The sequence below is a fragment of the Artemia franciscana genome, chromosome 2 (assembly GCF_032884065.1).
Source record: "Artemia franciscana chromosome 2, ASM3288406v1, whole genome shotgun sequence".
In the NCBI taxonomy this organism is placed as follows: domain Eukaryota; kingdom Metazoa; phylum Arthropoda; class Branchiopoda; order Anostraca; family Artemiidae; genus Artemia; species Artemia franciscana.
This window is the reverse complement of record NC_088864.1, coordinates 19,727,006-19,751,316: the sequence shown is the minus strand read 5'-3', so window position 1 is coordinate 19,751,316 and position 24,311 is coordinate 19,727,006. Positions and strand designations below refer to the sequence as shown.

Genomic DNA, 24,311 nt, shown 5'->3' with positions numbered 1-24,311 from the left:
ACTCCAGGGACTAATTCTTGTAACGAATATAGATAAAAACTTGATGTTAACGGACAAAAAATTGGGTCAACCAAGGTTCCAATAAAATATAAAAGCCCACCAAATTCCTGAATCGAAGATGGTCCATTACATATCATTTTGAATTTTTCAGTTAACTCAAAGTATTTTTCAGAAGATTTTATTTCCCTAATTTTTTTTTAGCAGGATAGTCGTTTCGTCTATAATGCATCCCTTCGAATTTTTCAGTTAACCTGAAGTATTTTTTAAAGGGATTTAATTTCCCAAATATTTTTCAACAGGATAGTCGTTTTGTCCATTACACATCATTTTGAATTTTTTAGTGAATTAGTTTAAAAAATTTTTTCCACAAAACAAGTTGAAAAAAACACGACAAACAAATGACCGTGGATTGTCAGTTGTGGATTGTCAAATGACCATGGATTGATATTTTTACCTCAAAGTTTTGATAACTTTTTATTTACCTTTTACATCTTTCAGTTTTTTTTTTATAAGAATCCATAGTATGGGTTGCAATTTGTATGTTGGAGAAACTTTTTCAACAGGTTTTTAAACCTGACACAAACAGTATAATTTTTAGTTTAATTTTATAGCTTCTGAAGTTGACCTGAAAAATAAAACTTAATATAATTCCCAAAAGATTTTATCTATACTCTTTGACAACCTGGATACACTTAAACTCTTTTATTTATTTAATTTGTAATATCCCCAAAAGTTTCAAATTAATTCCCCCAGTTGTTATCGATATACTGCTGAGGTGTCTTATTGGCAACCATAAACAAAATGCATTTTGACTTATTTTAAAGTAACATTTAGTTTTAAAGCATAATGGGCCAATTGCATAATTGTGGGGGGTTGACTTGCCTAATATCGCTAAAGACATAGTTGCTGGACCTTTCTACTATGATGAATAAAATGATTGTCTCAAAGTTTTGATTGGATACGTTTGGAAAATGAATGAGCTTGAGAGAAGAACTGCTTACCCTCAAATCTCTTGTTACTCTAAAAAAGGGCATCAAAACCTTTAATTTTGAATTGAATTAGCTCCTTTAAAAGTTTCAATGATATTTCCAGCTATTATAGAGTGGTACTCCCTCTAATATTGCTATGTGCCCATTTGAAAACCTGGATGCGTACAGTTTTTTCCTTTAATTGAAACTCCTAAACGTTCCCTGAGAGTTTCACCTTAATAGCCTTAGCACCATGTGTTATATTCACAGTAGTGGTAGCATTGGAAGTATAAATATAGTGCCTTTTGGCTAATTCAAAATCCCCCACAACTTACTCTTAAAGGTCTAAATTAATAATATAAGTTGACAATCTGGGGAGGTTGACATACCCAAAGACATAATTACTAGACCCTTCAATAATGCTGAACAAAATAGTTCTCTAAAATTTTGACTGGACGTGTTTTGGGGAATGATAGGATTGTGGGGGGAGGCTCGTTTTCCTCCTTTCATTTTGACTCTTAAAAAGGGCACTAGATCTTCCAAATTCCAATCGAATGAGCCCCATCCGATCCGAAGCCTATATGATCATCCGTTCCATAAGAACCTTGTATGCCCGGAGCATAACTTACAACCCTTGCACCTGGCTCTGGAGGGTTGTGTCAACCTTGAAGGCATTGTCAAATGCGCTTTGGACTATTGTGAGCAAAATGACTATCTCACAATTTTGATTAGATGTGTTTGGGGAAAACAGGTTGTCAGGGAAGGGTGGGAGGTTGCTAGCTATCCAGCATCAATTTTGACTTTTAAAGGGGAACTAGAATTATACATTTCAAATCAATTGCGTATCCTCTTAAGTTCAAACAACCACACCTTCCATAAAAATCTTTTATGCCGCCGGGGCATAACTTACAGCCATCGCCCCCAGACTTTGGGGGGTTGTGTCAATCCCATTGGCCTTGCTATGTGATCTTTGGACTACTTTTGGAGACATGGCTATCTCAAAATTTCAGTAATATAGCACATCAAAAAATACAAATGTCTTAATATAACAGCTTAATATCTATAATGGCTATAATATATAATTATCAGTTATTAACCTTATTTTACAACAAACTTATCTTGTCGTGTATTTCATTTAAAATAAAATATCTGTTTCACGCTCATTTTCCCGTTGAAAGCTCAAAAGCCATTCGAATCCTTTCATCCTACAACACTAAACGACAAAATACACTTAACATGTTTTAACTTTTTTAAGTTTGATAAATTGAAAATTATTGAGCCTTGAAGGAATATATGTATTAGTATATGTATACTAAACTGACAATCCACGGCCACTTTTTTCAATGAAGCGGAAATCATGTTCTGGTCTTGAAAAGGTATGGGAGTTGTCAAAGACATAGTTTCCACACCTTCCAACTACGCTGAACAAAATGGCTATTTTAACAGTCTAGGCCTAGTTTTTCGAGCTTGTCTCCCCATGGGCCTATGTCATATATATATATATATACATGTATGTGCGATTAATAAATAAATGAACTTGAACTTGAACAAATTGTTTTGGGAATTGATGGGCGGAGGAGGGGGGCTTATAGCTCTCCAATCACTTTTGACTAATAAAAAGGGCACTAGCTCTTTCAGTTTCCTAGCGAATGAGCCTTTTTCAAAATTTCTACGACAACAAATGACTATCTTAAAATTTCTTTCAGATGCATATCGGGAAAATATGAGGTCTTGGCGGGTTAAATCCTTCGATCACTCTCAATCTTAAAAAAGACACTAGAACTTATGATTAAAATCCAAATAACACCTCAAAAGTTTATACGATCACCCTTTCTATATAAACCTTATGAGCCCCCGGGGCATGACTTACAACCCTTGCCCTTAGGGCTCTAGGGGGGGATGTCATCCTCAAAGTCATAATTTCTGGACTTTTTAATTTCGTTGAACAAGATGGCTATCTTAAAATTTTGATTGGAAGTGTTTGGTGAAATGGTGGGTTTGGAAGGGGGGTTAGTTGCCCCCCAATGACTTTCGACTATTAAAAAGAGCACTAGCCCTTTTAATTTCCAATCAAATGAACTCTTTTCTAAGTTTCTACGACAACAAATGGCCACCTCAAAATTTCTATCACATGAATTTCGGGAAAATATGAGTTGTGGGGGGGGAATCCGCCCCCTGATCACTCTGAATATTAAAAAGGGCACTAGAACTTCTAATTACCAATCCAATGAGCCCCCTCCGAAGTTAATACGATCACCCTTTCTATATAGACCGTACATGTCCCCAGGGCATAACTTACATCCCTTGCCCTGAAATCTCTGGAGGGGGGGTTATCATCCTCAAAGACATAGTTTCTGGATTTTTCAATTACGTTGGATAAAGTGGCTATCTAAAAATTTTGATTTGATGTGTCTTGGGAAATAGTGGGCGTGGGAGGAGGGGTTAGTTGCACTTCAATCACTTTCAACTATTAATAGGGGCACTAGCCCTTTCAATTTCCAATCGAATAAGGTATTTTTGAAGTTTCTTTGACAACAAAGGGCCATCTCAAAATTTCTATCAGATACATTTCGCGAAAATACGAGGTGTGTGGGGTTATCCATCCTACGATCACTCTAAATCCCAAAAAAGGCACTAAAATTTCTGATTACCAATCCAATGAACCCCCCTCCGAAGTTTAAACGATCACCCTTTCTATATATATACCTTATATGCCCCAGGGTATAACTTACACCCTTTGCCTTGTGGTTCTGGGGGGAGGTTTTCATCCTCAAAGACGTAACTTCTGATTACCAATCCAATGAACCCCCCTCCGAAGTTTAAACGATCACCCTTTCTATATATATATATACCTTATATGCCCCATGGTATAACTTACACCCTTTGCCCTGTGGTTCTGGGGGGAGGTTTTCATCCTCAAAGACGTAACTTCTGATTAGCAATCCAAAGAGCCCTTTCCATAGTTTATATGATCACCCTTTCAATAAAAACCTTATATACCCCCAGGGCACAACTTACAACCCCTGCCCCAAGGATTTTAGGGGGGGGTGTCATCCTCAAATATGTAATTTTCGGATTGTTCAACTACGTTGACGGAAATGGCTATCTTGAAATTTTGCTTGGATGTGTTTGGGGAAGCGGCGGGCGTGGGAGGGGGTTAGTTGCCCTCTAATCACTTTCAGCTATTAAAAAGGGCATTAGTCCTTTCAATTTCCAATCGAATGAACCTTTTTAAGGTTTCTACGACAGCACCTTCAATATGAAGTGTCCTGGTCTAAATAAAAATAAAAAAATAAAAAACATAATACATAAATAAATAATGCATTGTGCCCACATCGCTCTTTACTTAGGCAGCGATAGCGCTGTCTGTGATTGGAAGTATTTTTCAGAGGATTTTAATTTCCCAAAATTTGATTTTAACAGGAAAGTTTGTTTGGATTGGAAATGGACTTCAGAAATTAGTTTTGAAACCAGGACAAAATCATTGACTTCCAGAAGTTTTAAATAGAATCTTAGAAACACAAACATTTTGTAACAAATTTTGAGATTATCTGGCTTGTAAAGTAAACACACAGAGCTAACTCTCGAAACAAATAGCCATCAATTTCAGCACAAAAGCTTGACATGTTGCTTACGATTATAACCGACATAATAGGCGCTTGCCACAAAGTAATCTAACTTAGAAATGCACAGCTTTGCAAAAAAATTCGGATTAATACATAGCAAAATAGTTTCTAGTTTCTAATGTTGCCAAAAATGTAGCTTTTGTTAAGATTAGATTTGTACACTAGAAATTATTTACATACTGAAGTTTGGTTTATCATATTGTAAGGTCGACTCATTGAAGAAGCCAAAGGAAGTGCCCAATAGATTTAGACAATCGGGAAATTGGTAAAATATACCCCTTTTTTAGGATTTAACCTTGTTTTTTCATAAGCGATGATTGGTCTCGTAGAAATAAAGATTGACGTGTTTAGGACTCTATTAAAGCTATAAGAAGTCGATAAGCGCAAATGGTGGCTTTTAAGGAATTGAAACTCTTTTTGAGTACTTCCATATTAACACCCACACCTGATGACAGTACAACCCCAATTTTTCCGTCTAAAACCTGTAAAAGCGGAAGCAGTCGTGAAAGTGCAGGGTCTATTAGAATTAGACCTCTGCACTGCCAACAGAAAAATTCATGAGGGGATTTATAACATCTACATTAATATCTCAGCGTGAAAAATTATGATTTAATTTATCTGTAGGCTAGTGGCGTAATTTCGTCAGAAGTCAGGGGGGAGAGGGGCAAAGTTGGAGTCGATTTAACCCTAATATCTTAGTCTTGACAAGATTTTTGAAGATGACAATTTCAGCTAGGGGGCAACTGGGATCTGGGAATACAGTCTCCTGCATCTGCTGTAGTCCCCAATTATAGATAAACTAATATAATGGTGCCACTCTTTACAGTACAACACAACTAACACAGCAGATTATCATAGGGTCTAAATAGAAGACTTAAAAAGACTGGCTTATTTCTTTTAAAGCCCATAAGGATTCATAGAAGTCTAAAGAGAGTTTTTAGAGGAGACACTCATGTGAAAGGACTGTAAAATAAAAGCTTTAAAACCAATCTGTTTTAGCTTTATATCAATTTTTCTATTACTGAATAACTTGGAAGCCAGGTATTCTTTAGACTGATGAGTCAGACATAGAAAACTGTTAATTTCCATATAGTGTTTACGTTGTGACGTGCAACCATTTGATGATTATTCACCAAGGTATCCAGTTTCCTTGGAATCAGGTTGGATAGGATCTAAATTTGGAGAGAGATCACTGCCAAAGTAATTTTAATGCCAGCGTGTGGGAGGAAAACTCGAATCTGTCAAAATAGTGTTTCGAGACTTGGAAAGTTCTGGAATTCGCCATGGATGCCAAACATTATCCATCTTGAAAACTATTGATATATCACAATATACAGCTCTTTGGATTGGACTTAATTTTTCGAAAATGATATACCATAATATATATTAAGGAAAATTTTGAGCCAGCGTGGTTTCAGATCACTAGGTTATTTTGAATAACGGCAACTTAAGAAGGAAGAGTCATTCCCACTACAGCATCGAATTCATAGTTTCAGCCAAAGAGCAGGGGTGTAATTTGTTTAGAGTAGGAGGAGCAACTGACCCCCAGCCCCCTGTTTGCCCCACCCAGTTGAGATTTAAAATTTTTAAAAATCTTGTAAAAAATACGATTAACAAGCATAATTCAAGCATCCACAGAAACGGGTCAGTTTTCTATAAAATATCTTTGCCTTTATGGTGTATTAAAAAAACTTAACAAAAAACAAGTTTTTTTTAACTGAAAATAAGGAGCAACATTAAAACTTAAAACTAGCAGAAAATGTTCCGCATATGAAATTGGCTGTTCCCTCCCAAACACCCCACTCTTTAGGCTAAATTTTTTTATTGTTTCAAGAAGTTGAGTTGTAAGAGTCAAACTTTGTGTAAGGAACGGACATTGAGGAGGAGACAGCCCCTTTCATATAAGAAATAATTTCTGTTCATTTTAAGTTTTAATGTCGCTCCTTATTTTCAGTTAAATAAAACTTGTTTTTTGTTAATTTCTGAGCTTCTTTGAATCAATGCAGGTTTTGAAGATTGATAACAATACATGAATAATTAATACGAAATTTGTATATTAATTCTACTTTTTTTCTTAACTAATAGTAAGCTTATAATACCCTACGTTTGATTTTTGATCCAGTTACTTAAGAATGACTCCTGAATCACAAACGCTGTTTAATTAGAATCATAATCCCTTTTAAAAGTTGAAAAAAAGTTTAACGTAAGAGCAATCTATTGAGGAGAGGCAAACCCCCTCATGTAAGTAATATGTTCTGTTCGTTTTAAGTTTTAATATTGCTCTTTACCTTCAGTAGACAAAAATTGTTTTTATGTAATTTATGATCGTCTTTTGAATATTGCTGAGAAATTTGGCACCCCCTTCATGGAAAATTCCCTTACCCCGCGAAAAAATTCCTCCATTGAAAGATCCTCCCACGTAACCTTCTCCCCCCCGATACCTCACCAGAAAAAATCCCCCCTGAAAACGTCTGTATACTTACTAATAGCCAATACTATATGTAAACAATGGGCAAAGTTCACAGCTTGCAGCCCATCCCCCAGGAATTGTGGGAGATCAAGTCATCCTCAAAGACATAGTTATTACATTTTTCAACTATGATGAACAAAATGGCTATCTCAAAATTTTGATTGGGAAATAATGAGCGTGAGAGGGGGCCTAGTTGCCCTCCTATTTTTTTGATCACTTGAAAAGGGCACTAGAACTTTTAATTTCCGTTCGAATGAGTCCCCTTGCGATATTCTAGGACCACTGGGTCGATATAATCACCCCTGGGGAAAAAGTCTACTGGCGTTATTTTCATTAAGATTCTTTGATTTTCAGGGAGTGTTTCCCCTTTTTTCAAAAATAACGCAAATGTTCTTAGGCTTGTAACTTTTGATGGGCAAAACTGAACTTGAAGAAACTCGTATACTTGAAATTAGCATTCAAATCTAAATTCTTTTGATGCATCTAAAGATGTCAAAATCCTGTCTTTTGCAATTTCGGTTACTATTTAGCCGGGTCGCTCCTTACTTACAGTTCGTTACCGCGAACTGTTTGATATGGTTCATTTTCAGTTTTCACTATAATTTTTACTTTAGTTGGAAAACTAAAGTAAACACAGGGGTCAATCACTTTCATCATGGGTGTATATAACTTTTTATATTTGTTTTTACCTCCTAGGCTTGTGATGTATAAGAGCGACAGCCCCCTCTTTTATAGAGGACATTTCGGGAACCCAAATATACTTTTCCAATTAACTCCCATGTAAAATTTAAATGCCCTTCCAAAAAATAAGCTTGTTCAACACCTAATTTCTAATAAACCGCAAATTTATTAACTGTCAAAATATTGGCATCGACTTTTTTTGCTTTTCTACAAGTATAGAAGAAACTAACCTTATCGATATTCCAGCTAAATTTTAACACATTCTTCTTTCTTAGGAGAGACGACAATCAACAATCAGATTAAATAAATTATTTTTAATTACATTTAAAAGTGATCTTTTGGCGAATTTCACAGATAGTATAATTAATTATTTACATATTCTTCAAAACTTTGAGTCAACGCAGTGCACATACCTAAGAAAGAGAGGGAGACTCCCCTCGCCTAATTTCTCAGAATTTCTCAAAATTTTTCTATTTTTGTAAAATATGCCTGTTCTTTCCGCATTTTCAAATTTGCTCTGTCAGCTCAGAATATCAGGCTATCAAAGTGATCTCGTCAAGAGCTCTTTTTGGCGTTACTCAAGTACAATATTTTCAGGAGGATAGAAACGGATTCCCCCAGCTTTTAGAAAGGGGGACTCTTTGAGCCCAGATTGAATAATCTGATGTCATGGCATGCATTTAGCTGCTCGAACTTCCCCCTGAAGGGAGTGTATCTAGGGGGCTTGTATTTACACCCTTGCCAAGAGTGTAAATGTTGGGTGGAACACACGTTGTCATATGACAGCATCATTTATCAATATATGATATTATTTAAATTAAGGACATCCAAGTCCTTGTGCACAATTATTTTCTTTGTGTGTGAGGAAAAAAATAGAATTAATTATGCTACTAGCATGAAAATTTATGCACACTAACAAGGAACCCTAAGGATATAAACAAACTAAAATAAATAAACTAGAAATGCAAAGTTATCGAAAAAAGCTTGCGTGGACCGAAAGCCCAAATTGACTACATAGCATGTAAAGAGAGGTGGTGACAGGCTGTATTTGCGAAGTACCGAAGGCCTGTGCACGTGATTGGTGAGGGCTGATGGCCCGACCAATTAGACACATACAAGGAAATCCAAGGAATACTGTCTTTTTACTGAATTTACCGACGAAGTCCGCTGTTTCACAAATCTATTCGTATAAAATAAAGTCTATACATATATATATATATATATATATATATATATATATATATATATATATATATATATATATATATATATATATATATATATATATATATATATTTGGGTGCGCGTGTGTGTGTGTGTAGGTATGTGTGTGCGTATGAGTGTGTGTGTGTGTGTGTGTGCAGTTTTTACTTTGCGCTGAAAAATAAGCTGATTTAGTCAACTTCTTTTCTAGACAACAAATTTTCTAAAAACAGAAAATTTATAAAAAATTTTTTATGTATATTTCAATGGATTAAATCTTGTGATTTTATTTTTGTTTATGACTGCACACATATGTTTAAAATGGCAGTTTTACATGTATTATTGTTTATTATCTTGTGTTTCAACAGACCAGAGTTAAAATTTCGCATAAACCATATTATTTAAATAATTAGGATTTTAAAAATATACCTTTCCCCTTACTTTCGCATCAGACAAGTTTTTGAATCGTGGTAGAACTAAACACGATTTTTTTCGGGAAAGCAGAAATAATATTTTAGAAGTGAAAGTATTTAAATGTCAACAACATTTTTAGTCGGATTATATATATATTTTTTTTTTATTCTACCCCAAAAAGTGAAACGTGAAATAAAAATTCTAAGATAATCCCGAAATTATAATTATTCCCATTTTGGAAGTAAAAAAAAAAAATTACCATAAAAGGTTTTTTAACACAAGTGGCACGGCACACCTTGATCCTCCAGTGACTGTAATGCAACTGAATTAATACACTCTTATAACGCTGCCCATGTAACTCAACACCGCTCATACCCACCTATTTAATTCAACCTTTGTTCAACACAACCCCCATTCAAATCAATTTATTTCAATCTACGTTTAAATCAACCCCCCATTCAACTCAATACTCGTCTAACTCAACCCTCATGAAACTGAGCCCCCATACTTTTCAACCCTCATATAACTCAACCCCCATTAAAAATCAAATCCCATGCAATCCAATTCCCATTTAACTCAGTCCCTAGTGAATTCAACCTCGTTTGACTTAAATTGGCAAGTGAAAAAGCTTGAACTAGCGCTGAATAGAAGCTCGAAATTTTCTTCTAGCATCGCTATAGAGAATTTACCAACTTCAAGAGCAATTTCAAATTAAAATTACAATATCCCAAATTTAAGGCCAAATCTGATGTTTTAATAGTTTTACACGGTTTAAGCTTAAGTGATATGAAGCTTTTTTAAGGTTTTTGTGGCAAAGGATTTGATGGTAAATTCGTCGAAGCTTGAATTACTTCGCTAGCTGAAAGATGGACATACTATTCGATTCACCCCCCGACACTCGTTCCAAATCTAATTCATCCCCTTATGGATGAAAGTAACCGAGGCTATTTGCAAAAGCTAATTTTTTGTTAATTTAATAAAAAAAACAAGTTTTTTAACTGAAAGAGGGGTAGCCCCCTCTTTGACATCTCGCTGTTTACACAAATTTTGTCTAGTACTTTTAAAAAAACGTCATATTGTTCTAATTGAACGGTCATTGTGTTTCAGTAGTCCTTCTTAAAGAGTTGGAACAAAATTCAAAAAACGTTTTTTAATACTTTTAAAAAGGCGTCTTATTGTTCTAATTAAACGGCCTTGTGTTTCATGAGTCATTGTTAAAGAATTGGGACAAAATTTAAACTTTAGCGTAAAGAGCGAGGAGTTGAGGAAGGGGCAACACCCTTTATATGCGTAATAATTTCTATTTATTTTAAGTTTTAATGTTGTTCATTGCTTTCAGTTGAAAAAAGTTTCTTTTCTTATATAATTTCTGATCGTTTCTAAATAATGTAAGGAAATATGGCCCAGCTCAACGGAGAAGCCCCCTCCCCGCGAAAATATCCTCTAGACAATTCAATCCCGGTGAAAATTTGCACCGGACAATTACTCTTAACCACTCCGTACAAAATTGAGACGGAAAAGAGAAAGCAAGACATATAAAAGAATTTTGTATAAGAATTCTGGCAAATTCTCCCAGTGTATAATTTCCCCTGACAAGTTCATACCCTGAAAACGTCTGTCTTCATGGAAAATTCACCCTTGGAAAAATCCCCAGCGGAAAATTTACCCCCCCCCCTACCTGAAAATGTATGCATACATCCAAATAATATATACTATGCGCAAACAATGGGCAAATTGTATAACTTAAAGACCTTTCCCCTGGGGCTGTGGGGGTGATGTTAAACCCAAGGCCATAGTTATTGGGCCTTTCAACTATGATGAACAAAATGGATATATCAAAATTTTGATCGGACGATTTAGGGAAAAATGGATAGGGGAGGGGCCCTAGTTGCTTTCCAACTTTTTTGGCCACTTTAAAAGGACACTAGAACTTTTAATTTATGTTCGAATGAGCCTCTCCCAATACTGGGTCAATAAATCACTGGGTCAATAAATCACTCCTGGGGAAAAAAACAAACAAATAAACACGCATCCGTGATTTTCCTTCTGGCAAAAAATAAAAAATTCCATATTTTTGCAGATAGAAGCTTAAACCTATGCATTAGGGTTCTCTAATACACTTAATTTGATGGTGTGATTTTTAATAAGATCACTGGACTTTTAGAGGGCGTTTCCGCCTTTTTCGGTAAATCGGGAAATTTTTATTAGGCTCGTAACCTTTGATGGCTAAGAGTAAACATAATGAAACTTATAAATTTGAAATCAGCATAAAAAGGCAATTATTTTGATATATCTATTGGTATCAAAAGTCCATGTTTTACAGTTTCGGTTACTATTGAGCTGGGTCGCTCCTAACTCATAGTTTGTTACCTTGATATATTTGATTGGTATTATTTAGCGTTATGAACCAACTGTTCATACGAAGTAAGTACACAGAAGATAATTCAAAGCAAAAAAACAATCAGTTTTGTATATAGTCAAGGGCTATATCGAGGAATTAAGGGGATTGGGGATAGGAAGCAATTACTATATTGAGAAATAGCATTGAACGGAAATGAAAGTTGAAACTATTGGTGTAACAATGAAACTCGAAGTGAGTTCGGGCCCTGATCATTGAATTCGAAAGCTGAATAGAATAACTTTGAATTAAAGGTGCCCCCTGGCTCTGAACAATTTATGGGCTGCACGTAAATTCTAGCCCTTTGTAAGATAAAAATTGAAAGAATTTCCAGAACAAACGTTAACGATAGTGACCTGAGATTTCCTTAGAAGGGCGCATATATTACAAAACAGCATTCAAGGACTAAATAAAAAAATGTTGCTCTTACGTTCAAAAAAATTATTTCGAAGAGAGTAGTATCCAAACTACTTTTCAGTTACTAAGCTCACTAGTATCTGACTAACAAATTGAAAATTAAAGAAAGCAACTAGTCTTATTAGAAAGAACGGGGAAACTCCTACGCATGCTACTGGCCAATCAGAATCCAACCGTATGTACTTCCAAGTAGATATTTTAAGAGTTTGAGGTCATTGTCGTGTCGCCACATTACATACAACCTTTGGGTACTACAAATTAAGGGAAAATTAGTTTTTCACTTGGAAACGTGGGCACTTAAGTCTGTAACCTGAGTAGTTATTAGGGCCCTTTGGCTACTTTCGTTGTCTTTGCTCCTGTTACAGCACTTTTTTGCAACAGTAAACAATAGTCAAATAAAATTAGGCAGACATAATTATATTCTTTTTTACTAAGAAATTCCTAGGGGGGGATAATACTATAGAAAACCTCAACTGTAAACCATTTAAGAGAAGTTTCCTATTTGGTTACCTCAAAGAACGCTTACACTACCTCCGTTTCCCAAATAGTGCCACTGAAATCAAGATTTGCGTATAGTAGAAATAAAACAAGTTTCCGATGGGGGTACTGATGTGAAACGACCAAAGAGTGACAAAATTTAGGCAGGGACAACAGCGTTGTGACCCCCCTATCCCACGAAAAATTATTTATCAAGACAAAAATGTAATTAGAATTTGTCAAGAATAGAGATGCATTTTTAAGTCTTGCAAAATTTATTAGTTCTACAGTCGCTAATTCACGAGCAGAAATTGGGTTCTCTTCAACAATAAAAACGGAAATGATGTTTTGGATTTACTAGTAATTAATTTCCTATTTACCGAACAAATTAGACTTCTATGTCATATTCTAAATAAGGACCGCGATTATTTTTTGGGTGGCCCCTGACTAAATTCATCAGTCAACATCCAAATTCATAAAAACTTGCATTTTCGGATAGAGGGCCCAGACCCTACTTTTTAGAACATATTAAATTAAAAAAAAGAGCTTATTTTCGCTGCAAGTAAGGAGCGACATCAAAACCTAAAACGAACAGAAATCATTCCGTGCATGAAAGGGGTTGTCCCCTCCTCAACGCCCCCCTCTTTACGCTAAAGTTTGACTCTTTGTCACAACTCTACTTTGTAAAACAATAAAAAAAAACTTTAGCGTAAAGAGCGGGGCGTTGAGGAGGGGACAACCTTTTCATATGTGGAATAATTTCTGTTCGTTTTAATTTTTAATATCGCTCCAAACTTGCAGTTAAAAAAAACTTGTTTTTTTAAAATTTAATTTCTGAACGTTTTGAATTAATACATGTTTTGATTTCAGCTCACAACATATGAATATTTAAAATGAAATTTGCATATTAATTTCTTTTGGCTAAATAGCTTTCTCATAGTTTTGATCGGATGATTTTGAAATAAAGGGGTGGGAGAGGAGGCCTAGTTTCCCTCCAATTTTTGGTTACTTAAAAATACAACTAGAACTTTTTAGTTTTTTACGAACGTTTTTATTAATAATAAAGTAATAAATATACGTAACTTACGAATTAATTAACGTAAAGAACTTCTATATTTGTATATTTTTATTACGTATATGAGGGGGTTCACCCCCTCGTGAATACCTCGCTCTTTATACTAAAGCTTGAGTTTCGTCCCAATTCTTTAAGAATGACCCCTGCTGAATCACAAAGGCCGTAGAATAAATATTTGAAATTACTAAAAATACTTTAGCGCAAAGATCAAGGTATTGTGCAGGAGACGAAACTCCTTAAATACGTGATACATTATGTCCGTTTGAAGTTGTAATGCTGCTCCTTACTTCCAGTTGAAAAAACTTTTTATGGCACTTGGTATTAACCAAGTGACATATAGCAGTCGCCAATTCTGTCGGTCTGTCTGTCTGTCGGTCTGTCGGTCTGTCTGTCCCGGTTTTGCTACTTTAGGCACTTCCAGGTAAGCTAGGACGATGAAATTTGGCAAGCGTATCAGGGACCGCACCAGATTAAATCAGAAATAGTCGTTTTCCCGATTTGACCATCTGGGGGGGAGTGGGGGCCCGGTTAATTCGCAAAAAATAGAAAAAATGAAGTATTTTTAACTTATCAGCGGGTATTTGGATCTTAATGAAATTTCATGTTAGGAATGATATTGTGTCTTAGAGCTCTTATTTTAAATCCCGACCGGATCTGATGACATTGGGGGGAGTCGGAGGGGGAAAACCTAAAGTCCCGGTTTTGCTACTTTAGGCACTTCCAGGTAAGCTAGGACGATGAAATTTGGCAAGCGTATCAGGGACCGGACCAGATTAAATTAGAAATAGTCGTTTTCCCGATTTGACCATCTGGGGGGGGAGTAGGGGGCGGTTAATTCGGAAAAATAGAAAAAATGAAGTATTTTTAATTTATGAGCGGGTGATTGGATCTTAATGAAATTTGATGTTTGGAATGATATTGTGTCTCAGAGCTCTTATTTTAAATCCCGACTGGGTCTGATGACATTGGGGGGAGTTGGAGGGGGGAAACCTAAAATCTTGGAAAACACTTAGAGTAGAGGGATCGGGATGAAACTTGATGGGAAAAATAAGCGCAAGTCCTAGATACATGATTGACATAATCGGAACTTATTTGTTCTCTTTGGGGTAGTTGGGGGGGGGAGTAAGTCTTAAAAATTAGAAAAATGAGGTATTTTCAACTTGCGAACGGGTGATCGGATCTCAATGAAATTTGATGTTTAGAAGGATATCGTGTCTTAGAGCTCTTATTTTAAATCCCGACCAGATCTTGTGATGGGGGCGGGGAGTTGGGAGGGGGAACCTAAAACTTGGAAAACACTTAGAGTGGAGGGATCGGGATGAAACATGGTGGGAAAAATAAACACAAGTCCTAGATATATGATTGACATAAACGGAACGGATCCGCTCTCTTTTGGGTAGTTGGGGGGGGGTTAATTCTGAAAAATTAGAAAAAATGAGGTATTTTTAACTTACGAACGGGTGATTGGATCTCCATGAAATTTGATTTTTAGAAGGATATCGTGGCTCAAAGCTCTTATTTTAAATCCTGACCGGATCTGGTGACATTGGGGGAAGTTTGGGGTGGGGAGACCTAAAATGATGGGAAACGCTTAGATTGGAGGGATTGGGATGAAACTTGGTTGGAAAAATAAGCAAAAGTCTTGCATACGTAATTTACATAATTGGAACGGATCCGCCCAATTGCGGGGGGGGGGGGGGGGTAATTCTGAAAAATAAGAAAAATAAAGTATTTTTAACTTACGAAGGAGTGATCGGATCTTCATGAAACTTCATATTTAGAAGGACCTCGTAACTCTGATATCTTATTTTAAATCTCAACCGGATCAAACGTAATTGGGGGGGGGGCAGTTGGGGGGACCGGAAATCTTAGAAAATACTTAAAGCGGTGAGATCAGGATGAAACTGGATGGGAAGAATAGAAACCTGTCTAAGATACGTGACTGACATAACTGGACCGGATCTGCTCTCTTTGGTGGAATTGGGAGGGGGGAGGTAATTTTGAAAATTGAGGTATTTGTAACTTACGAAAGGGTGACCAGATCTTAATGAAATTTGATATTTAGAAGGATCTTGTGCTATAAAGTTTAACTTTAGGTTCTGACCTTCTCACAAGTGCCAAATGAGCTCTTGGCTCTTGGCTCTTCCGACCTCGTACCATATGAGCTCTCGGCTCTTCCGACCTCGTCCAAATGAGCTCTTGGCTCTTCCGACCTCGTACCATATGAGCTCTCGGCTCTTCCGACCTCGTCACAAGTGCCATATGAGCTCTTAGCTCTTGTTTTTTTCTATTTTCTCATTATTTTTTTTAATATTATAAATTATTATGATAAATTCCTCCATGGAAAGATCTTCCCACGTAACCCCCTCCCCCTATCCACCCCCACTCCAACGCGAAAAATCCCCCCTGAAAACGGCTGTACACTTCGCAATAGCCATTACTATATCTAAACAATGGTCAAAGTTTTTAACTTGCAGCCCCTCCCCCGGGGACTGTAGGGGATTAAGTCGTCCCCAAAGACATAGTTATTGGGTTTTTCGACTATGCTGAACAAAATGGCTATCTCAAAATTTTGATCTGGTGACTTCGGGAAATAAAATTAGCGTGGGAGGGGGCCTAGGTTCCCTCCGAACTTTTTGGTCACTTAAAAAGGGCACTAGAACTTTTAATTTCCTTTAGAATGAGCCCTCTCTTGACATTCTAGGACCACTGGGTCGAAACGAACACCCCTAAAAAAAAAAAAAAAAAAGCATCCGTGATTAGTCTCTGGCAAAAAATACAAAATTCCACATTTTGTAGATATGAGCTTGAAACTTCTACAGTAGGGTTGTCAGTTACGCTGAATCTGATGGTGTGATTTTCGTTAAGATTCTATGACTTTTAGGGGGTGGTCCCTATTTTCTAAAACAAGGCAAATTTTCTTGATGGGTCAAACTAAACTTAATGAAACTTATATATTTAAATCAGCATTAAAATTCAATTCTTTTGCTGTAACTATTGGTATCAAAATTCCGTTTTTTAGAATTTCGGTTACTATTGAGCCGGGTCGCTCCTTACTACAGTTCGTTTCCACGAACTGTTTGATTAGGAAATTCGTGTTTATATATCTAATTTCAGCAGGTAAAAGACTGAGCTTCATCATAGGCGTAAGCTTTGGGCGGGGAGCTTGGTGACTCCACCCACCACGGTAAAACTCCTTCGAGGACGGATTGACCTTGTAAAAGCTTAAAAATATCATACAGGATCCTGCTTTTAGCATCCTGGAACTAGTTCAATTTCAATTTTTTCACCTCCAGCTTCCTCGAAAGAATATAAGCTTTTAGGTTGAAAATTCCAATGTTCCCTCAGAAACATAAAGTCTCGATCAATGTTTTATTATGCCCATTCGTCCATCAACACCACAACAATATTCTAATTTAGGTAAAAGTGTAAACGAAACATTAATGAAGGTGATATTGTCTCTATATTTTATTTATTAGCCCAATTTCTCCCTTCGTACTCAAGGGCGTCAATTGGGGGGGGGTCCTCCTCCCATGATTTTGAAAATACATTTTTTGGGATGTATTCACTAAAAATCAGTTTTTTTTTGTATTTTCATTGAAAAAATTCGATAGCCCTCACTAGATTAAAAAAAAAATTGACCCCGTCCCTCCTTCTTACGCCTTGGTGAATTAATGCTACTGGCTTTCTACTTTTTATTTGTCGCAGTGTCCCTAAAAAATTCTAATGAACCACTGGTGACGGAACCGATATGGTAAATGTTAGAAAAGGAGGTAAAAGAGTACCTTTTGTCGTTTCAGTAAAGATATTTCAATCCTTAGAATCAAAAGATTTACTGCAAGATATCTAAGCAGGTTCAAGATTATCTATATATATATATATATATATATATATATATATATATATATATATATATATATATATACATATATATATATATATATATATATATATATATATATATATATATATATATATATATATATATATATATATTGCGTGAAATATATATTATTTTCGAGTGGTGTCAGAAGCGATGCCAATTGGGAGGATTCCCCCTCCTAGACACTGAGCACCTTTTGTGGTATTTCCATTGAAAAGAAATAACAAAATGTTCCCAATAGATTTCGAAAAGCATATTTTGGCTCCCCCTATTTTTTTAACTTGCCCCACTGGGTGTCAAGCCGTTCTTTTAAACTGTCAAAATATCTTTTTGTAACAACAAACTACGGTTTGGTTGAATTCGAAGGAAAATCATCTTTTCCAAAATAGTCTTATATGAGAAATATTTATAAGCAGACAGTTTCTTTAAAAAACCATTATTTTAAATTTCGACTACCTGGGCCTTGTTTCGCTCTTTACGAGAGTGCAGCTAATGCTATAACCCTGACATTTAGTCGATAACTTTTTTTTTCAGAGAGCAAAATTGTCACACATGTTAGTATTCCAAACTCTCTCTGTTTTTAGGTTTACGATTATTTATGGAACCGTTAATCATCGGTACATTCTTTCAGCATTCTACATGTTAAAAATACAAGAGAGCCGTGGATGATTCACCTTGTTTTCTCCTCTACTCTACGTGTCAAGATACATATTTTTGTGTCAGAGTCATCGAGTCTCGAGGACAAATAATCTATATTTAAGACCCAAGAGCTACTAAATCCAATCTAGTTTTTGTGAGGATAGCAATCGTGTTCATAAATTTGGAAAAACATTCTCATCGAATGGGTTCTAAGTGGTATTGCAAAATAAACTTATTTTCTACAACTAGGTGACAACAGACACACGATTTTGTTTCGTAACTTAACAATTTGTGTTCCGTGATTTAAGTGTATTTTCAGAGGTTTGGTATCATCTGCCGGTACTTATTCAGCGAAATGGCTTAAGGGGAGGGGCGAATTCAAAAACACCAAAAAGTAAAATACAATGAAAATGCACGACATTACTGGAAAAACTGTAAAATGCCGAGTCTTCAGGGGAAGGAGTCGTGTATGTTGGCTCAATCGATATGTATTTCAAACTAATCTTAACAAACTGTAAAATGTAATCCATTTAAGTACCAAGGAAGATGAAAATTTAATTTGAAGGGGGAATTTACACAATCATATATATCTTTAAAAAATCGGGAATTTAATTTTTCAAAGAAAAAGACCGCCAGATGAAGTTACAGTTTTTGGTAGAAGTGGGCATCAGATGTGAAAAGGGGTGTCGGCAAAAATCAGAAAAAATATGCTAAAAGATATGACACCAGGCAGCTTAATTTAGCTGTCTGGTGTCTTTTATGCAACTTTTATTTGACGGTGTAGTTGCCCTACGGAATAAAAAAAAACTTGGTAATATCTGATTTTTGCGAATGAAAAGTGTTGTCAAATTTAGCTAATTAGTTTTGCTTTAAATATTCTCAGGGTTCAAAGTGGCAACACTGGCGAAAGATACTGCCCCAAAAACTTCATAAATTTTTGAAACTACCAAAAGAAAAGTCTTTGAAAATGGCTCTTTCCGATATGAATAGACCAAAGATGGGTCAAGGGGACAAAAAATGCATTACCTTTCGAGGACTGGAAACCCAGAATTATTATTATTATTATTTTATTTTTTTTTTTGTACGCCGAGTCATCAATAGCTATGTCAATAGAGATTAGATGAGCTTAAACGTCAGTAGAAAGTATTTATACAAATATTCAGTCATATTGTCAAAATCTGAAATTGAAATAAATTGTAACTAAAACCGTCAAAATGAGCGAGTCTTGAAACCATTCGAATTTCAAATACTGTCCAAATATACCTGTGCTGAAAAAACGGTAGTTATTAGCTTGAAAAACGCTGCTTCGGCCCAATCATGATGTTCGGAGAGGTAAAGCGATGATTTGCTTTGTATTTGGTCTCACTTAAAAACTATTCCTCTTAAAAGATTCCAAGACAAATCGGAGTATTAGAAATCATCTTCACGTTATTGGGTGGTTTGTGATTATATGTCTGATTTTGCTTAGAAGAAGGAATTATTTGTATCTAGATCTACTTGTTTTTCTAAGAAATAAAGTTGTTACATATAAATTTTTCTAAAAAAATGAGTTAGAATAGGAAAGACCCCTTTTCGCTGCAGAAGGTGTGAAAGTTGATTTCGGGTCTAGCCATTATGCTAATGGCTCTGTGCTCTCAATTTCACTAGTTGTTCTTTAAAACGATTGTTTTCTATTTTTTTTAAAATACGACAGAAAACAAAAGCGAACCATCTATTTTCGACCACACTCTTTTCTCTGTGTCTGTTTCTCTGAAAAAGAAAGAAAGAAAGAAAAAAAAAACAGCAACAAACAAACTGAAACAGGTATTCCATTTATATCCCGGTATTTTTTAAGTATTTCTTTTTTTTCGCGAGCAAAGAAGCAGTAGCAAAACATAGTTAAGACACGTTTCACAGATGCAAGATATTAAGGCCAGAGAAAAAATTCAATAATTTATATTTTTATGATACTTCTCGCCTCTGGTTAAGCCTCATTTTCGTTTGGCGTTTTACTGACAAAGCCGAAAGCATATCAACAAATGAAGCACAATAAAAAGGGTTCAATTGACAAATTATTTTTATTGGTTGATTTACTTTTCTTCAGGCTGCTAAAAACTGGGCCATTTGATAATCTAGCTGGGCTAACCCTAAAGAAAACATACTTGATTGAGACGGGAAAAGGCTACAAAAAACATTAAAAAGGGAGAATCTTATGGGGGAGTAGAGAGTAAAAATTTGAACAGAGTAAAGAGAAGGTGGAAAGTGCACAGTTATGCTGGGCTCATGCGGCCAACACATTGTGAATAGGGATAATCTATTATCCCTAGGAGTCGGTTTACGTCAGCATTGACCATATACAGATGACTCCAGTCCCTTCCATTTCTTTCACCCCATGGTGAATAATCTAAATGCAAATTAGAATAACTACATATTTTCCAAAATAACACCTCCATTGTTAACATTCGAATTCTTTTAACTTAAGATAACCTTGGCGTAACTTCCTCTTGTTATTTACTTACTAGTACTTCCAGCAGGACGCAAGCTAAATTCGGTTTTCTCTAGCTGCAACCAGTTGGCGAAGCACTGCTGCTCTCCCTGCAATCCTGCACTCTTGACGTGATGGCAAGTAACCATTCGGCGTTACATCTTCAATCACGCTGGAGTCGAAATTCTAACGACTCGACGAGTTCTAATATGGGTGACTACCGCTTTACTCGGACCACCCACATATTCTTTTCCGGCAATTAACGAGAGTGATCTTGAACACTTTCTTGGCAACAAAATCCTCTCGTCTGAAACAGGCGTGACCAAATCAGACTATATCTCTTTTTTCACTATTACCAACACAATTTTTTTTGTAGATTTATGGCTTTATTTGCTTATGTCTGCGTGGGCATCATGACCTCAGAGACAAACTGCAAGAATTACCTGCAGCGGGGATTAAACTCCAAGTTTGATTCATATATTCACATTATTTTCACAAAGGTTTATACATACTACGGGCCATTTTAACTAATCAACTTACAACTTCACCAGGAACATTAGTGGGTTAAATTACATACACACAGACATTTTTTTGAGCAAAAAATACATCACTAACCTTAGCAATTATTTGACATTGCTTGACAATTCGCCAATTATTTGACAATTCGTAACATTCAGCCATATGTATCTTAATCATTTGTGTCTCTATTTCTACTTTTCCTATATATTTTTCATATTTCTTAGATTGTTTTGAATCTTTTGCAAATCTTCTAGCTGCAATTTTTTTTCTTTCCTTGCATTTGTTCTTATGGTAGCCATTAATTGATTTAATTATTGGCAGAACTCCTCTGGAAAAATTACAATCCCTCTTTTTAATGCCACCTAAGAAGAAACATCCACATAATAACATTTCATACAATGGACAAATGCCAAACGATTTAATTTAATTTTCATTTCACACAACCTACACATCAACCTTCTACTTTCTTTAAACTTCCAATGGTTCAGATAATACTTTATTACTGCATATTCCAGTAAAGGGGCCCTACTTTATATATAATAAGGCCCATTAATAGGGCAGGGGCCACTGCACTAGTCATGGAATTGCCATCAATTCAGCAATTTACACACATGTGCCTTGAATACTCTTACAAAATTTGATCAATTTCCGAGAGTATTTTGAGCTGACTCTGTCAATATTCAAGACAAGCAAGATTAAACTCCAGGATTGATGTCGACAATACGGATGTACGGCGCACTTAAAGCTTTTTTGAAGCCGTCACTAGGCAAAAGCTAGATGCTACTTCAAAACATTCACTACTCAAAATTTTGTCGATATAATCGTGAACTCCAAAAATTCGGTCTGTTGACACAAAATTCCCCCAGACTTTTCCGTTGTTTAAGCACTAACAGCCCACACCTGAAGATATTTGTTGTACTATTTTAGAACAAAAAGTTGAAAAAAGTCGTGAAAAACAATATATGCAACAAATTTATAATCTGACAAACTCGCTATTTCGCTTTCAAATTAGCTATTTTCAGCTTCACCACTAATATTTTTCATAGCTCAAGGTCACTGTAAGCCCCCCCCCATACCACTTTTTTTAACTCTTCACTGCTCAAAGGAAACTGTTTCTCAATTGCTTCGTTCACATTCCAACAAAGCTTAGAAAGCAACTGCTTTTCAGATTTTATTTAAGGAACGCTCCCTAGCTTCTCTGAATTTTAACAGCTGTATCCAAGGCTTATTCTAGCACTTCTTTCTCGGAAACATGCTTGGCTAGGCTTCTAAAGAATTTAGTGTCTCCTCGAATCAAGACAACCGTTCTATGTTGTTGTTTCTATATTGAAGCGTGAAGAAAAATTCGATCTGAAATTTTAATTTTGGGGAAAAGCTGAGCATGGGGGGGGGGGATAACAAACCCAAGAGCAGATAGATAAATTCCATTAGCTCTTTTGAAAGCTTGGACTAAAAGAGAAGAAAAACTCCGTGGTCGTGCTGATAATCCAAACCCTTCGAACGAAACTGATTTCTTGCTCTCTCACTATTCACTCAAGCTTGTTCTTTGGCCTCCAACGGCAATAAGTCTTCAATTATTCATATTCTCAAGCATTGTTTATGATAACTATTTTCTCCGGCTTAAAGCGAAGATGCTCTTTTCACGTACTCTAATTCGCATGAGGCTGGGCGTGAGACAAAGAGGAGGAGGGGCAAGGTTATCATTCCACTTGCAAATTATGTGTGTCTTTTTGGGAAATACTGATATCTAACACCTAGCTTACGTGGATGATATCCTCCTAATCAGTCCCACATGGACAAAAATTTCTGATTCTGTTGATTTCTTACCTCTTCTTTCTCTACCTCTTCCTACCTCTATTGGACTTTATTACCTCTAAGTCTCACTTCTTCTTTCTCTACCTCTTTTTATGGCTCATCTTACTTCTATTGGACATCCCCCAAACGTTGATAAATTTGAGTTCCTTCTTTTAACATTAAGGTTTCATTTTGGTTGCTACTTAGTCATAAACGTTTTTCAATAGCTTTAGCTGAGTCTATCAGGAAGTAGGGAACCAAGACTAGGAATTATTGACGGTAATTTTGTTTGCGTACGGTTTCTGACGCTAAGCTTAAATTCCAGATGGTTACCGAAAAATTGTTGGTAATAAAAGTAAATATAACCATAAAGTGTTGGCAAAACAGGACTCAACCATCTTCGACCACTCTGTATAATTTTCATCTAGTTCGTTTCCGCTTTTTTCAAAAATTAATTAGAAAAACACTTTCCACAAAATAAGTTTTTCAAATAAAAGTAAACAACTTCATTAAACCAAAAATGAGCGAAAATAAAATCAAATAATCAAAAATCAAATTACCACAAATCTGCATCGATAAATAAATGAAACCCAAAACGAACAGAAATTACAATATATAACCCAGTAAAAATCAAAACGAGCAGAAACTAACACGAGTAGGGCTCAAAACCCCTATGCCTTCCCAAGGGCAGAACATAATTTGCACTTTAATGAAAAAAATAAAAACGAATGTACATTATCAGTTTAATATACATATGCTGATACTTATTCCTCAAAATAACAATAATATTTGATTTATTAAAGTTATAAAAGTGAAAACATTTAAGTTTTTTTTTCAGTAAAGATCAAATTATGTTCTGGCCTTGGGAAGGCATAGGGGTTTTGAGCCCTACCCATCTTAGTTTCTGCTCGTTTTGAGTTTTACTGGGTTATTTATTGTAATTGCTGTTCGTTTTGGGTTTCATTTATTTATCGATGAAGATTTGTGATAATTTTATGCTTGGTAGATTATTTGATTTTATTTTTGCTCATTTTTGATTTAATGGATTTCTTTACTTTCCCTTGAAAAACTTTTTCAACAATTTTTAATAACATAAACCCTTTTTAAAACCTGGACACAAATAGTAGTGTTTAATTTAGTATTATACCTCCTCTAGTTGACCTGAAAAATTAAACTTTATACTTTTCGCAAAAAAATCTATCTAAGCTCTTTGACAGCTTGGATACTCTTGCACTCTTTCGATTTAGTTAAATTTTAAGAGCAGAAGTGGTAATAGAAGTAGC

General features: G+C 35.6%; 1 protein-coding gene across 3 annotated transcripts in view; it reads right to left on the bottom strand.

The window, feature by feature from the left end:
• The window catches only part of LOC136038376 (muscle LIM protein Mlp84B-like), a 61,503-nt gene extending 40,735 nt beyond the window's left edge, over positions 1-20,768 (bottom strand). For 2 of the 3 annotated variants that reach the window (XM_065721457.1, XM_065721447.1), the window contains exon 1: positions 12,191-12,345. The gene's annotated coding sequence lies outside the window, so the exon portion shown is untranslated. Of the gene's footprint in view, positions 1-12,190; positions 12,346-20,749 lie in introns of those variants that run through there. The other variant, XM_065721451.1, reaches the window with a different exon arrangement.
• Positions 20,769-24,311: the final 3,543 nt, after the last annotated feature.